Raw genomic sequence first — 12,182 nt, forward strand, 5'->3', positions numbered from 1 at the left:
GCGTCTCGTAAGAGAGAATTGCTGGATGTTTTCGCTGACGGGGAGGCTTGCGAAAACAGGGGGTAAAAATAACGTCAAAGGGAGTTTGTCCTGGGAAAACAACGGACAGCCGAGTCCTGGAAAGAAAATATATACATATACCCGCTGTCGCTTTTCCAACGGGCGAGAAGTTGCAACGGTTCGTGCAGCGTCGCGCGTGTCTGTCGCTGGATGGAAACGGGGAAAGGGGCAAGAGATATGAAAACGCGAAGTGCAGTAGAAATGATTGCATTTGAAATTGGTGGAACGAGTGACGAATAGCGGAGCGACTCCGGGGACAGTTGCGGGCGAAAATACTTTCCCTGTGAAACGCTGTTTTTAACGACGCGTCTGCTTCCATCGTTTTCCCTGCCGCGTTGCCGGGGTTTCCGCGATAAACACGACGATACGCTCGCAAAATATAGACTGGCGAACCTCCTTTGGGTCTACTTGGCGATTTTTAAAATATGCAGCGAATCGAGTTTCTAGATTTATTTTTAACCTGCCGTTTAAGTTACTTCTTCCACTGAAATTTCTCCGGGAGTTTCGAACCTCAATTACAACTTGGTGGCTGTGAGAGACGGCCAAGAGAGGTTGTAAATATTTAAAACGTTGATTAAGAAGAGAAGGTTCGTGGAGGCGATGATATACGAGGATGGTGGACGTTTCATTATTATTGTCTCCCTCGTTGCTTGAAATTAATTTCGTTGATTTTTATTGTAAAACATTGGATGTACGCCTTTTATTATTTATATCGTAAGAGAGCTTTATCTCGCAGGAAGATCGACGCTTCCCTGTGATCCAGTTCTCTCGTTTTATCCTGAAATAACGCGATGGTTGAAGGGAAAAACGTGACAGACGTTATCGAGAGGAGAACGTCGTAGAAGAAATCACGAAGTACATACGCGAGAAAAGAGAGAAAAATCGCGAAACAACCCTCGAAAGAAGCGACGAGAAACGCGGGAAAGGAAGAAAACCGAGGCAAAGAATGCATCGAGTCCACGAATAACCGACCACGTAACGTCGTACTTTTCATTCCACGATCAGCGCGTGCTCGCCATGGTAAAAAGGAAATCGAGACGAAAGGACTTTTCCATCCTTGGAAATTATATTCGACCGCGAGGAAAATTTATCTTCCTATCGTCGGTGAGAAATGTTACTTTCTGGAAAATGGACATCTACCTTCTGATGCGAAGAGTCACGGGGGTGGAATTTTAACAGAAATAAAATATCTTCCATCGCCAAACCTTTCATTGCAAATTCTCATGGATGACGAGGCGTTTCGAAAACAGTATTACGCGCTGAAATTCGGTACTGCAGGAGGAAATAAAACGATACACGGTAAAAAGAAGGTGGCCAGAGGATACAGGCGGGTAAAAAAGCCGGGGAAAATGAAAGGGTTGCTCGCGGAAGGTGCAAAAGGGGGTGCGAGCAAGCAACCGAGAGCAAGAAGAGTCCGCGTCGCCTTGCATTCCACTCGACGGCACTTCTGCGTCGTCGCCTGTTCCCTCTTTTTACTTCCGGTTGCGCGGGCTGGGTCCCCGGGCATCCTCTTTTTCACGTCGAAGCGAACCAAGGCCCCGGGTTCGACGAGCGTCGCTTTAAGCAGCCCGCCACGCTTCGACGGCCACGAAAAGCCGACTTCGCCTCGAACACCCTCGTTTTCGTAGCTGCGAGAACTACCGGGGAAACTGCGTCGCTTCAAACCTTGCTCGCGCGGTTTAATCAACCGCCCGGAGTCCTCCAACCGCGAGCACCTCGATTTCTTTGACTTCGCGATCGAAGTGGCTCCGCCACGGATCCGTTCTTCGACATATTTCGCTTCTTTTTCTCCCTACATTCGTTGCTCTGATTTCTCATTTCGATTCTAGAGAGGTTACTTTCTTTGGAAACTGAAAATTGAAAATTGGTATTTGGACAATACAGTAGAGAAATAATTCGGTAAGAATATGGTCAGCAAGTCTGTGGCGTTTACGAGAAAATCGAGTTTGAAAATACTTTCAAGCCATCACGTATCACGATTATTTTCGTTCACACTTTCGTGAACTGTAACCTCCCGCTACAGCAATCGTGAATACAAACAGGAGCTAAGTATTACAACGATTTCGAAATCGTCGCTATCCAAATAAAAGGGTGATACAGAAAACAGAGCAGAGATTAATTGAGTGCAGTGCATTTTCATAATTAAATCTGGTGATCGTAAAAGATTTGTAAATTTTGATACAGAAGTTCTTAATATCGAATAACAATAAACGTAATATCAACACATTTTCAAATTCGATTTTCTCGTAAACGAAGCCGCAAATGAACAAATTTTCTTTCTTTCTTTGGATTTATTTTTGTACGTAGAATCACCCTCAACCTGATGGTTACCACCTGTTCAGTAACACCCTGTATATTTGTGAACGAATCTTTGTATTCGGCAAGTATAGTTCGAGCGTTTGCAGGCTGGGGACTGTGCGATCGTCGCGAGTTTCGCCGATATTTCGACGGGAATAACGCGTACGAGACGTCGTAAAGCCCCTAGCGTCGCTTAGCTGAATGTCGCGTTCCTGGAGAACGTGGGAGGACGCGGCCGTTGGTTCCCGTCGCTGGCTCGACGATCCCTCGGGGAGCCGTAAACCCCGCGCACCGTGCACGGAAACAAACCGTAACCAGCTTTATGGGGTAACCGAGAGCCCCAGGCATCGATCCGTTCTCAATGCATGAAATTAAGACGTTCCCTGACGTTATCAGCGGTGCCGGTTTATCGCTGGAGGGCTGCATTGTTCGGCGACTGCCGGGGAAATCTGCAATGCGGATCAAACGCAACGCACCACTCTCCAAAAATTGCAACGAGACTCCCCCAGAAACAGAAATGAACCCTACGGTTGTGCCTTATAAATATCAGCTTCAGATAATTCTTAAAATACAAATCGTGTCCCTAAATGACACGTAAAATAGTACGGTGTTGTTTATTTAAAAAATAGTATTATTATAACGTGTAGGGTCGATGGTCCGTAACTTTACGGAGGGTATCCGCATCGTGCAACCGTGTCGCGAAGTGTATTGAACCGTGCGCGTTTCTGGTCTCTTGAGGTAAACAGTTTGCATAATAATTTCGTATAGGAGCGTGGTTGTCTGCAGTCGAAAGGAAAGGTCCTGCAAGCGACGGGGAAGGCCACGCGTCACTAGGAATAACTTTACGAGCGAACTCGTTTAAGACTTTTTCATCTCGCCGGCAGACGGACGTGGCCTCGGAGAGACCAGACTTTTCACCCTGCTTTATGCCAACGGATCTCTTCCAGCGGTTTCGAATTGTCATCCCTGTGTACAGAGCGTAATTGAATATTTTTGAAAATACCGGCGATATTAAAAAATATTCGCAGAATTCCAGCGTTTCGAGTGGATGGTGAAATAGAACGTATTGTTCCCCTTTTCCATTCAACGCGTTGATTTCAATTCATTTTCGATCGAGAAAACAATTTATAATACAATTTTTTCGAATAACAGTTCTTTCAGCGCATAGTGTCAAAGTAAATGTGAAAATAAATATGGAAGACAATGTTAAACATAGTAGTTGGTATAGTCATTGGATAGAGGTTGAAATGCCCTTTAAAATGAGCGTCTGTGGAAGTCGATAGCTTTATTAGTTCCGGAGATACAGCGATTTTAATTTCAAGTCGATGCGGTGACTAGTTTCGGAGATACATATAAGGGTCCGAAGCATTTGTTTACGTCGCGCGATCAATGGCCGCACGTGACCGTAGTAAATAGTAAACATTACGTCACTCGGGAACTGGGTTAGTGAGTCAACGTGCGAGAGAGAGGTCCGTTAGACACGCCAGACGGAGACAGCGATAGTCAAATTAAGAAAAATACCCTTTTACATAAATTGCGATATCTCGAAAACGAAAAGTCGGATCGTCAAAAACCAAAAAGCATTTTAAAGCGGATCATAAGCTTTGCCGCCGCTAACAATGGCTCAATAATGGAGAAAACACTAGTAATTTCGAAACTGCAAGTAATTAAAGTTTTAGTGATTTCAATGCGCGTTAGTAGTGTGTTTTAACACGGAAAGCGCCATAAGAGAATTTTTTAAAAATTACCTATTTACATAAATTACGATATCTCGAAAACGGGAAGTCGGATCGTCAAAAACAAAAAACCATTTTAAAGGGGAGGCCTTGCCGCCACTAACAGCGGTTTAATAATTAATAAAACATTAGTAGCTTCGGAACTGCACACATTTAAAGTTTTAGTATTTGTACCTTTTACATAAATTACGATATCTCGAAAACGAAAAGTCGGATCGATAAAAACCAACAGCCATTTTAAAGGGGAAGCTTCCTCGCTTCTAATAACGGCTGAATTATGCATAAAACACCAGTAGTTTCGGAACTGCATGCATCTAAAGTTTAACTATTTTTAATACGCGTTGTTTGGATTGCTTCGACAACGATTCTGAAAAAGCGCTGGGACGAAGTACGTAGCCTGGCAAATTTGTTTAAGGTATCGAGTCACCGTTTCTGGGCTTGTTTAAAAGTAGCGCGCTGGTTGCGTTACTTTTTCCTTTTCGCCTTTCTCCTCCGAGCGCGCATTAACGTAACAAGATTCATTTACGGACTCCCGTAGCATTCTTCGAGATAAAATTCCTGGAGGAAAAATCAGGGATAAGAGGAGAACGGTAACGATCCTACGTTCGCGAGCGGCGATCAACTTTTCAACTTTCTGGAAACTCGATAAGAAGTTCCTTGTCGCTCGAAGAGCATTCGAGATGGATTGTTTCCATTCTCGTCGACGACCGACTTCGCGAATTTACTCGTGCGTTCCGTGCCCGCGGCTAGGAAAACAATAATCATACCTGAACGCCTACCAGCATGATTAATCGTCTAATTGCTAATTGGCACGATACCCGGCGAACGAGCCTCCGTATTAAACAAATACGCTACCGTTGCCAACTATCGTTATGGGCGCTTATCGTAGTTTGGAGAACGAATCGATTGGAATTATATGCTGAATAGATACTTATGCAGTTGTAGAACGCCATGGGCGTGGAATCTAACAGCGCAGATCTCCAACGGAGAAAATATCGCTGAAATATCTTACACGCAGAATACGATAACGTAAATTAACGTAGACGTAGACATGTTACTGCAGAATACGAGAAGAGAGATTACTCTGCATGCAAGATACGTTTCCATAAAACAAGCTGGATGTAGAATATGATATCGTAAATTATTTAATACACGATCTATCGGTGTATCCGTAGACGATAATCTAGATTACTCTACGCGTATGCCAGCGTAGATTCTCACACGCGTACGATACGTTAGCACAGATTAGCAAACGAGTGAATTATGTTGTATGTAGATCATCGTAGACACAGGATACGTCGAACACAGGCTATTATTAGCAGCTGCGACGACAGCGTCGCAGTAATTCATTAAATTTCTTCATCCGTCGTGCATTTCGGATAAGCGGGTATTACTGCGACTGGTATCGCCTGAAAAATTCTTTGAGCATACACAATATACGCCAAGGATACCGAGTAGAATCGCGTCCTGAATATTCGATGTGTAGCCGTGTAGCAAGGCTGCATGGTCCGACAGAATTAATGCTCGAATAAACGACCATGCACGGTTCTTATTAATTTCGCGAAACGCCAGCCTCTGGTTCGAATGATTTCTTTTTTATTTCAGTGGGATTTGGCCCGATTACGCGACGGATTCGAACTAATTAACGCGACTATGCAGCACGCGATCGTGAAATTTTGCCGCGGTTTCTGCACAGCCACCCCGACGAGGACGGGAGACAAAGGGAAACAGAACCGAATCGATAATATAATAATCGCATTCATTCGATAATACTCTTGTTCCTGTCCATGTCAATGGAATACGCGATGGACATCCAAAAACGAGCACGGGGCCCGTTGGATATTCATAACCCGATATATATTAATTTATTTGGTCATTCGACGAGCCAAAAACAAATATGAATTCGGGAAAAACAGCGAAAAGAGAAATTTCTATATCAAAGTTCAACAAACTTCCCTCTTTCACTACGGTTGCAATCGCTTCTCATTGGTTTCTATCAATTTTCTGTCGATCCCCGTCGATCTTTCCTTTGTTGGTTCTCTAGCAATCTTTCAACAATATCATTATCGACTATCCGTCCAACTTCAGTTTTACACCATTTCTCGTAGCTTTCGTTACGTTACTTTAATACTAAAAAATTCGTATTTATTTAATTATCTGATCCCTGGAGACCAAGAGATTCCATCAAATTTTCAACAATTTCACAAAATTTCAAATTGAAAAAAGTTCTATTACCGGAGAGGTTTCATCAAACTTCCAGCATTTTCTCTGTCGGTTATCTTTCAACAATTTTTCCCGCGGACATTCTAATAAATCTTCGACAAGTTTTTCACCGACATACCTGCAATTCTATTACCGAATTCCCGTTGAACGTTCCAACAGTTTTACCGTGGAAATTCTGTCGAATTTCCAGCGCAGCTTTCCCGCGACGCGCTCGACCATCGACGACACGTTCCCGCATAATTTTCCTCGAGTTTCGTCGACAATTACGCGCTATCATATTAATGAGCAGCTACTGTAACCGGTAATCACGCGCTGCGTGGCTTGTTTACCGGATGAAACGAGATCCGCAAACTGCCGTCGTAATATCTCACGTATCGTTCGCGTATTAAATTAAATATCAAAATTCGCGATTACATGTATACAGACCCGTTTGGTGTTTCGATTAGCGGAACGATGACGATCCTTATCCTCTTGGCTTTGATCTAGAAGGGATCTCGATGGATCCTCCTGCTTAGCCACGCGATTAAACGCTCTGAAACCGTACAATCGGTACCCAAAGATTACTCTGGAGATTATCGAGATATTTTGAAACGGTGTTTCCAAAGATTCTCAAGTTCGAAAGATCCGACCAGGGGGAAAGTAAACGCGAATCTGTCGAGGCTGACAAATATTTCAACGGTCGCGATAAAACATGGCAAACTGGTCCACATCCCCTTGGACTCTTCTTTTTCCCCGTGTTTTTCCCTCGTCCGCGACGAGCTGGAAGAAGAAGCGCCACGAGAAGCAAAGGGACGAGGTAAACGAAGGGTTTACTTATTCTCGGATGCAAGTGCCGTTGCTACTTTCCACAGAGACGCTGTAATAACACCAGAAACGTCTACGCGGGTGAAAAAGCAGCGTTTCGTTGCGTAATCTCGCGCCGTGAAGCGAGAATCTTTCTTCGAACGTTCAAGAAATAATTTTTCCCGTTTTTTAATCACGCGGGAATTCGATCATACGTTCACTTTCAAAGAGTTCGCGAAGTAGGGGAAAAAATAATTCCACGTCCGCTTTTCTTCAGCATTCTCAAGCTGCTTGAAAACAATCCACATTTTCCTTTTAATCCCTCCAGACGTACGCGTTTTAAAACAGAAATTTCGCAGGTAAATGTACAAATGCACAATACGACGCGTTGAATTTCATACGTTGGATAATTGTCGAACAGTCCGTGAAAACTCGTATTCGCGTTCAAGAATCAACGGGCGAACAAAACAGGGGATTATTTAAATTCCCCGGCCGAGCGATTGCGAAACTTTTCGAAAGTTCACCGTTTGTTTCGGAAGTTTCGCGAAAAACTACGTATTGCTGCCCATTTGAAGCAGCGATCAATGATATTAAGGGAAACTCGGAGAATTAGTAACGAATCGAGCCCCGGAAATTGCGTGAACGCAATTATCCTGGGGAATATTAAACGAATCTTCGATTCTCGATTTCTTTTTCGTCGAAAATATTAAATTTTATTGAAAGGTCGCGATAAATACAGTTGAAATGAGCCATAGTTTACTTAATATAAATATTGACGAGCCATAATTACTCACAATATTTATTTCGTGGTGCAAATGCAACTTTTTATTGCACGGTTACTTATTATTCTATTTTCTGGTTTATCGACGAGGTCGTTTAAACGTTAATATTTGAAGCGTGTGCACGGTAAATAGATCTTTTTGGATTTCTGTGTACGAAGCACACGAGCTGCACCCCCGTCGCTCCTTTGATAGATACTGTGTGAATAGTAAGTTTAAAGCTGACTTGGTCGGTATTGATCGGAGTATTAAGTTTCCCGTCGACGTCGATACACGTCCACGTTCCCTCAGGAGTGCCAGGACTATATACGGTGCAGCGTGTAAATATTTCTCGGATCCAGGGACGAAGTACCAACCGTTTTTCCTCTGCAAATTGTTTTCTCGAGCCAGTCCCCTCGTTTCTTTCTGTCGAAAATAGGCTAAAGCGTCAGGAATTCGATCGAAATTAAATCTTAGGTTCTTTATAAGCCCTAGAAGGATTATCTTATAAAATTCTTCTCGCGCAAGGTTTCGTTTACTTCTCTTAAACTTTCTTTACTCAGAGTTATTAACGATAAAGGAATAACCACATTTATCTAAGATCATCCATCGTTCCTGATGTTCCTATGAAAAATTATACGCTACCCGAGGGAGGGTAATAAAGTATAATACGCGGGGGTTAAGGGTCGACAAGTGGAGTGTTTGTAGACGAAGTTTGCACAAGATCGAGATAAGTACGAAGGGGAAGATGGAACCCCGCGTTTCGCTCGAGAATTTCTTTTAACATTTTTCATCCTTTCGAAGACGATCGATTCGACTACGGAGATCGATAATAAATGAATTTCCCCGTCTGTAATTTCGTTACCATCGAACAAAAACGAAGTTTCTCGCTTAAAAAAAATTCACACACGATGGAGTTTTTTTTGGACGTGTTCGATCGTTGTGATTCAAAGACAGACTTGTTGGAATTCGAGCACTTTGATCGGGAGCGTGAAAATGTTTAATCAAAGTTTCATCTGTACATTTTTTCGCTGCACTGTTCGAGGACCGTTTTTTGGGGGGAATTTTATTTCGAAATCCATTTTCGAGAGTTCGAAACGAAATTGATGAGTTCGTAGTGTCCTTATAGAACAATATTCGAAAATACTGTCCGCGAAACTTGTTTAACAAGTAGCTGGAAAGCAGCGACTCGCCAAGTCGGTTGAACGATAATCAAATTAAGGTGTTTAGAATTTACTCGAGCATACTTCGACGGGAGAATTCGCAATTCTGTTTAACAGAGAATTTCCTGGTTAGGTTTGACTACAATCGAGCCTCGACTGGATCTCCAAGAATTTCCTTCGATCTCAGATCCTCGTTTGCCGCGGAAAAATTCGATCCGATCCTCCGTTCGGTGAGACTCGCTTCGAATCATATTCCGGGCACACGCGAAAGCCTCGACTAAGCCTAAAAGCGATTGAGTCAGTCAAAAGCTCGAAACCCTGTGTTCAGCGGTAACGCAGCCATTAATTTGATCAAACATTCGAGTACATGTTACAACCTAACGCGAATGGGAAATCAAATATTCTTCGTTACAAAATTTCCTGGATAATTAGAAAGTATAAAATTATCCTTACAACGTAAATTAATTTCTTTTGTTAAAATTTTATAAGCGAGAATGTTTGACCATGTAAAATCCACATTTGTAGTTACTTGCATATTACATCTTTTGTACTAAAGGGTTTATTCCCGTTCATAAATGAATAATAATAATAGTATTGTTATTACACGAAGCTCCAAATTGATATAGAGAAATGTTTTTTTCTCCAAAAAATATTACGAGAAGATTGGTAACCATTGATACGGAAATGATTTTCGAAATTTCCCCGCGTGGTCGTCGAATCGCCGCTAATTTACGACGATAATGAATCAATTTTACGGGGGAGCAATAATCCGGGGAACAATTTTATTGGGTTATTCGGGCACGGATATTCCGGCCTGCGTTGCGTCGCCGTGGAAGCTTCGTCCCAGTTTGTCGGTATTAATAGTAAATTGTGATTCGCGTTAATGTTGCGCGCTCCCGTGGAAATTGATATAAATGCGGGGGCGGAGGGTTGTTGCGTTCGGGAGGCAACGTTTGCCGACGTCGCTCCGCCTTGCATCGCGGCTGAAAACGCGATCGAATTAGTCGAGGGCGGTAAAGCAACGTCCCGCTAATGACATTACACCGACGATAATGTGATTAAAGACGAAGCTGGTTTCGCGATATTGCGGAACAATTATCGCCCAGAGACGGATCTTTCGCGAGATACCACGATAAATACGAAACAAATATCCTAACGTTTACTGGGATATTTAGAAATGCTCAAACTGCTCTTCTATGGGCTGCAAACACGGCAGTTTCTGTACTCGTCTGATTCGTTTCTGAAATCCCTCGTCGAAACAAGACTTTTAAAAGTATACGATTGTGGACACAAGTTGTTCCCATTTTTAAGTCGAAGAAATACACACCAGCGTTGAACTTGTAATGCTGTCAGCAAAGTGACGAGAGTACACTAATTGAAAAATATTGGAGACATTGCAATGAAGACTTTGACAATCGACACGATGTGCAGATTTTAGCGGGTTCCTATAACGCGATTATATCTCGGGAACGTCTGAGGATCGTTTCTCAATTCCGAGATAAATCTCGGACGTCGCGCTGGAGTCACCCGTTATAATGGCCCACGGTCCGTTTTCCCAGCAGTTTCCCTGAAAATGCACGAGCAATCGCGTCAGCAGAGCAGACGGAACCCGGAAGGAAGGAAGACGAAAGCCGACTGAAAGGCTGCACCCTTGACTGAACCCGAGCAAAGCATTACGAACTTCCATTATCCGTTAATCCTCGAACAATAATTGTTCGCTGGTATTATCGAAGCTGCTGGTGTGCCCGTTGTTGCGGAACGGTTGATAGAAAAGAAAGCAAATCGAGGACGAGCCACGTAATCTCGCGAAAATTGTATTCAAATTGCGTTAAACGTACTTCGATTAAGCTCGTTTCGTTGCATTCGGCAGAGAGAATTTTAAAACACGCAGTTGGAATTAATCGCTAAATGTATATGCGTGAATATTTCGCCCATCGTTTTACATTTAATATTTTTCTCGCGAATCCCGGAGCGAGCACATAATCGACAACATTGAGAGAGTTCAACACAAATTTCTTCGTCTTGTTGCTAGGCATAGTAGGTGCCCCATGCCTCTTGAAACACATAATTATGATGACTTGCTTATTAAGTCTTCGAACATTGCATAATGGAAGAAAAATTACAGATATTATGTTTGTAACTAAACTAATCAAAGGTCACATTTCATGTTCAACGATTACTCAACTGTTTCCTTTGTATATACCATCAAGATTTCTAAGAAATCTCTTTCTATTTTATTTTGAAAATTCCCACACAACGTTTGGATCTCAGAATTGTATAAATAGAATGATTACATTTGTAGTTCCTTACATATTACATCTTTCGTACTAAAGGGTTTATTCCTGTTAATAAATGAATAATAATAATATATTAGCATACCATGTATACAATGGATTCTTTTTAGTCACGATTCGAATCTTTGCATCGTCAACGAAAACTGTCCTCCAACGAAAATTGTTCCCGTTTAGTCGAAAGACCGCGTCTGCATATTTCACGCGGAGCAGTCGTCGCGACGAAACGGGAAAGAAACTGGAAAGTTATTTCGCCCGGGAAACCTATGACAGTCGTTTCTCTTCTCCGTTCACGTGGGCGCAAGTTACATATACACGAGTCAGTGATCGCGTGTGCGAGTATGCATCGATGCAGGTCTCGAATCGAACCGGCAAACGAGTTCCTTGAAACTTTCATATCCCGGCGTTCCTCGTGTCCTGGGATCGCGTTATTTTTGTATTTCGCGACACCCGTAGCCCCGGGAAATGCACCTTAGAAACAATTTCCTCCGAGAATTCGTCCCGCCAACGAGCACGAATTACCTTTGCATTATTCCTCTGCTCTTCGATCTTCGTCCAAATATTTAAAAGAAAATACGACCAAGAAGTGTACTTACTTTGTTTCGCTGTTTCGATACTTTTCCAATACCAAATTCAAGGCACGACATAGAATTGCTGGAAGGAAACGATCTTTACACTTTATAAAATGGCCACAGTTACCAATAGATTGCAGATATTTAACCTAACAAACGCTATTATTGTTTATTCCCCAATAAAACAGTGTCTGGATTAGGTCTGGGTTAGGTAATGATATTCACAAGAAAATACCTCGCGACGACCAAGAAGAATTCTTATTTCGTTTCACTATTTCAATACCTTTCTAATACCAAA

At 42.6% G+C, this 12,182-nt stretch overlaps 1 protein-coding gene across 2 annotated transcripts in view; it reads left to right on the forward strand.

Annotated features, from left to right (window-relative positions):
- The window catches only part of LOC122400918 (RNA binding protein fox-1 homolog 2-like), a 324,965-nt gene that overhangs the window by 65,653 nt on the left and 247,130 nt on the right, over positions 1–12,182 (forward strand). The window lies entirely within an intron of this gene.

This window comes from Colletes gigas, unplaced genomic scaffold (genome assembly GCF_013123115.1).
Source record: "Colletes gigas isolate AHSC1104 unplaced genomic scaffold, ASM1312311v1 Colletes_gigas_Sc00020, whole genome shotgun sequence".
Lineage (NCBI taxonomy): Eukaryota > Metazoa > Arthropoda > Insecta > Hymenoptera > Colletidae > Colletes > Colletes gigas.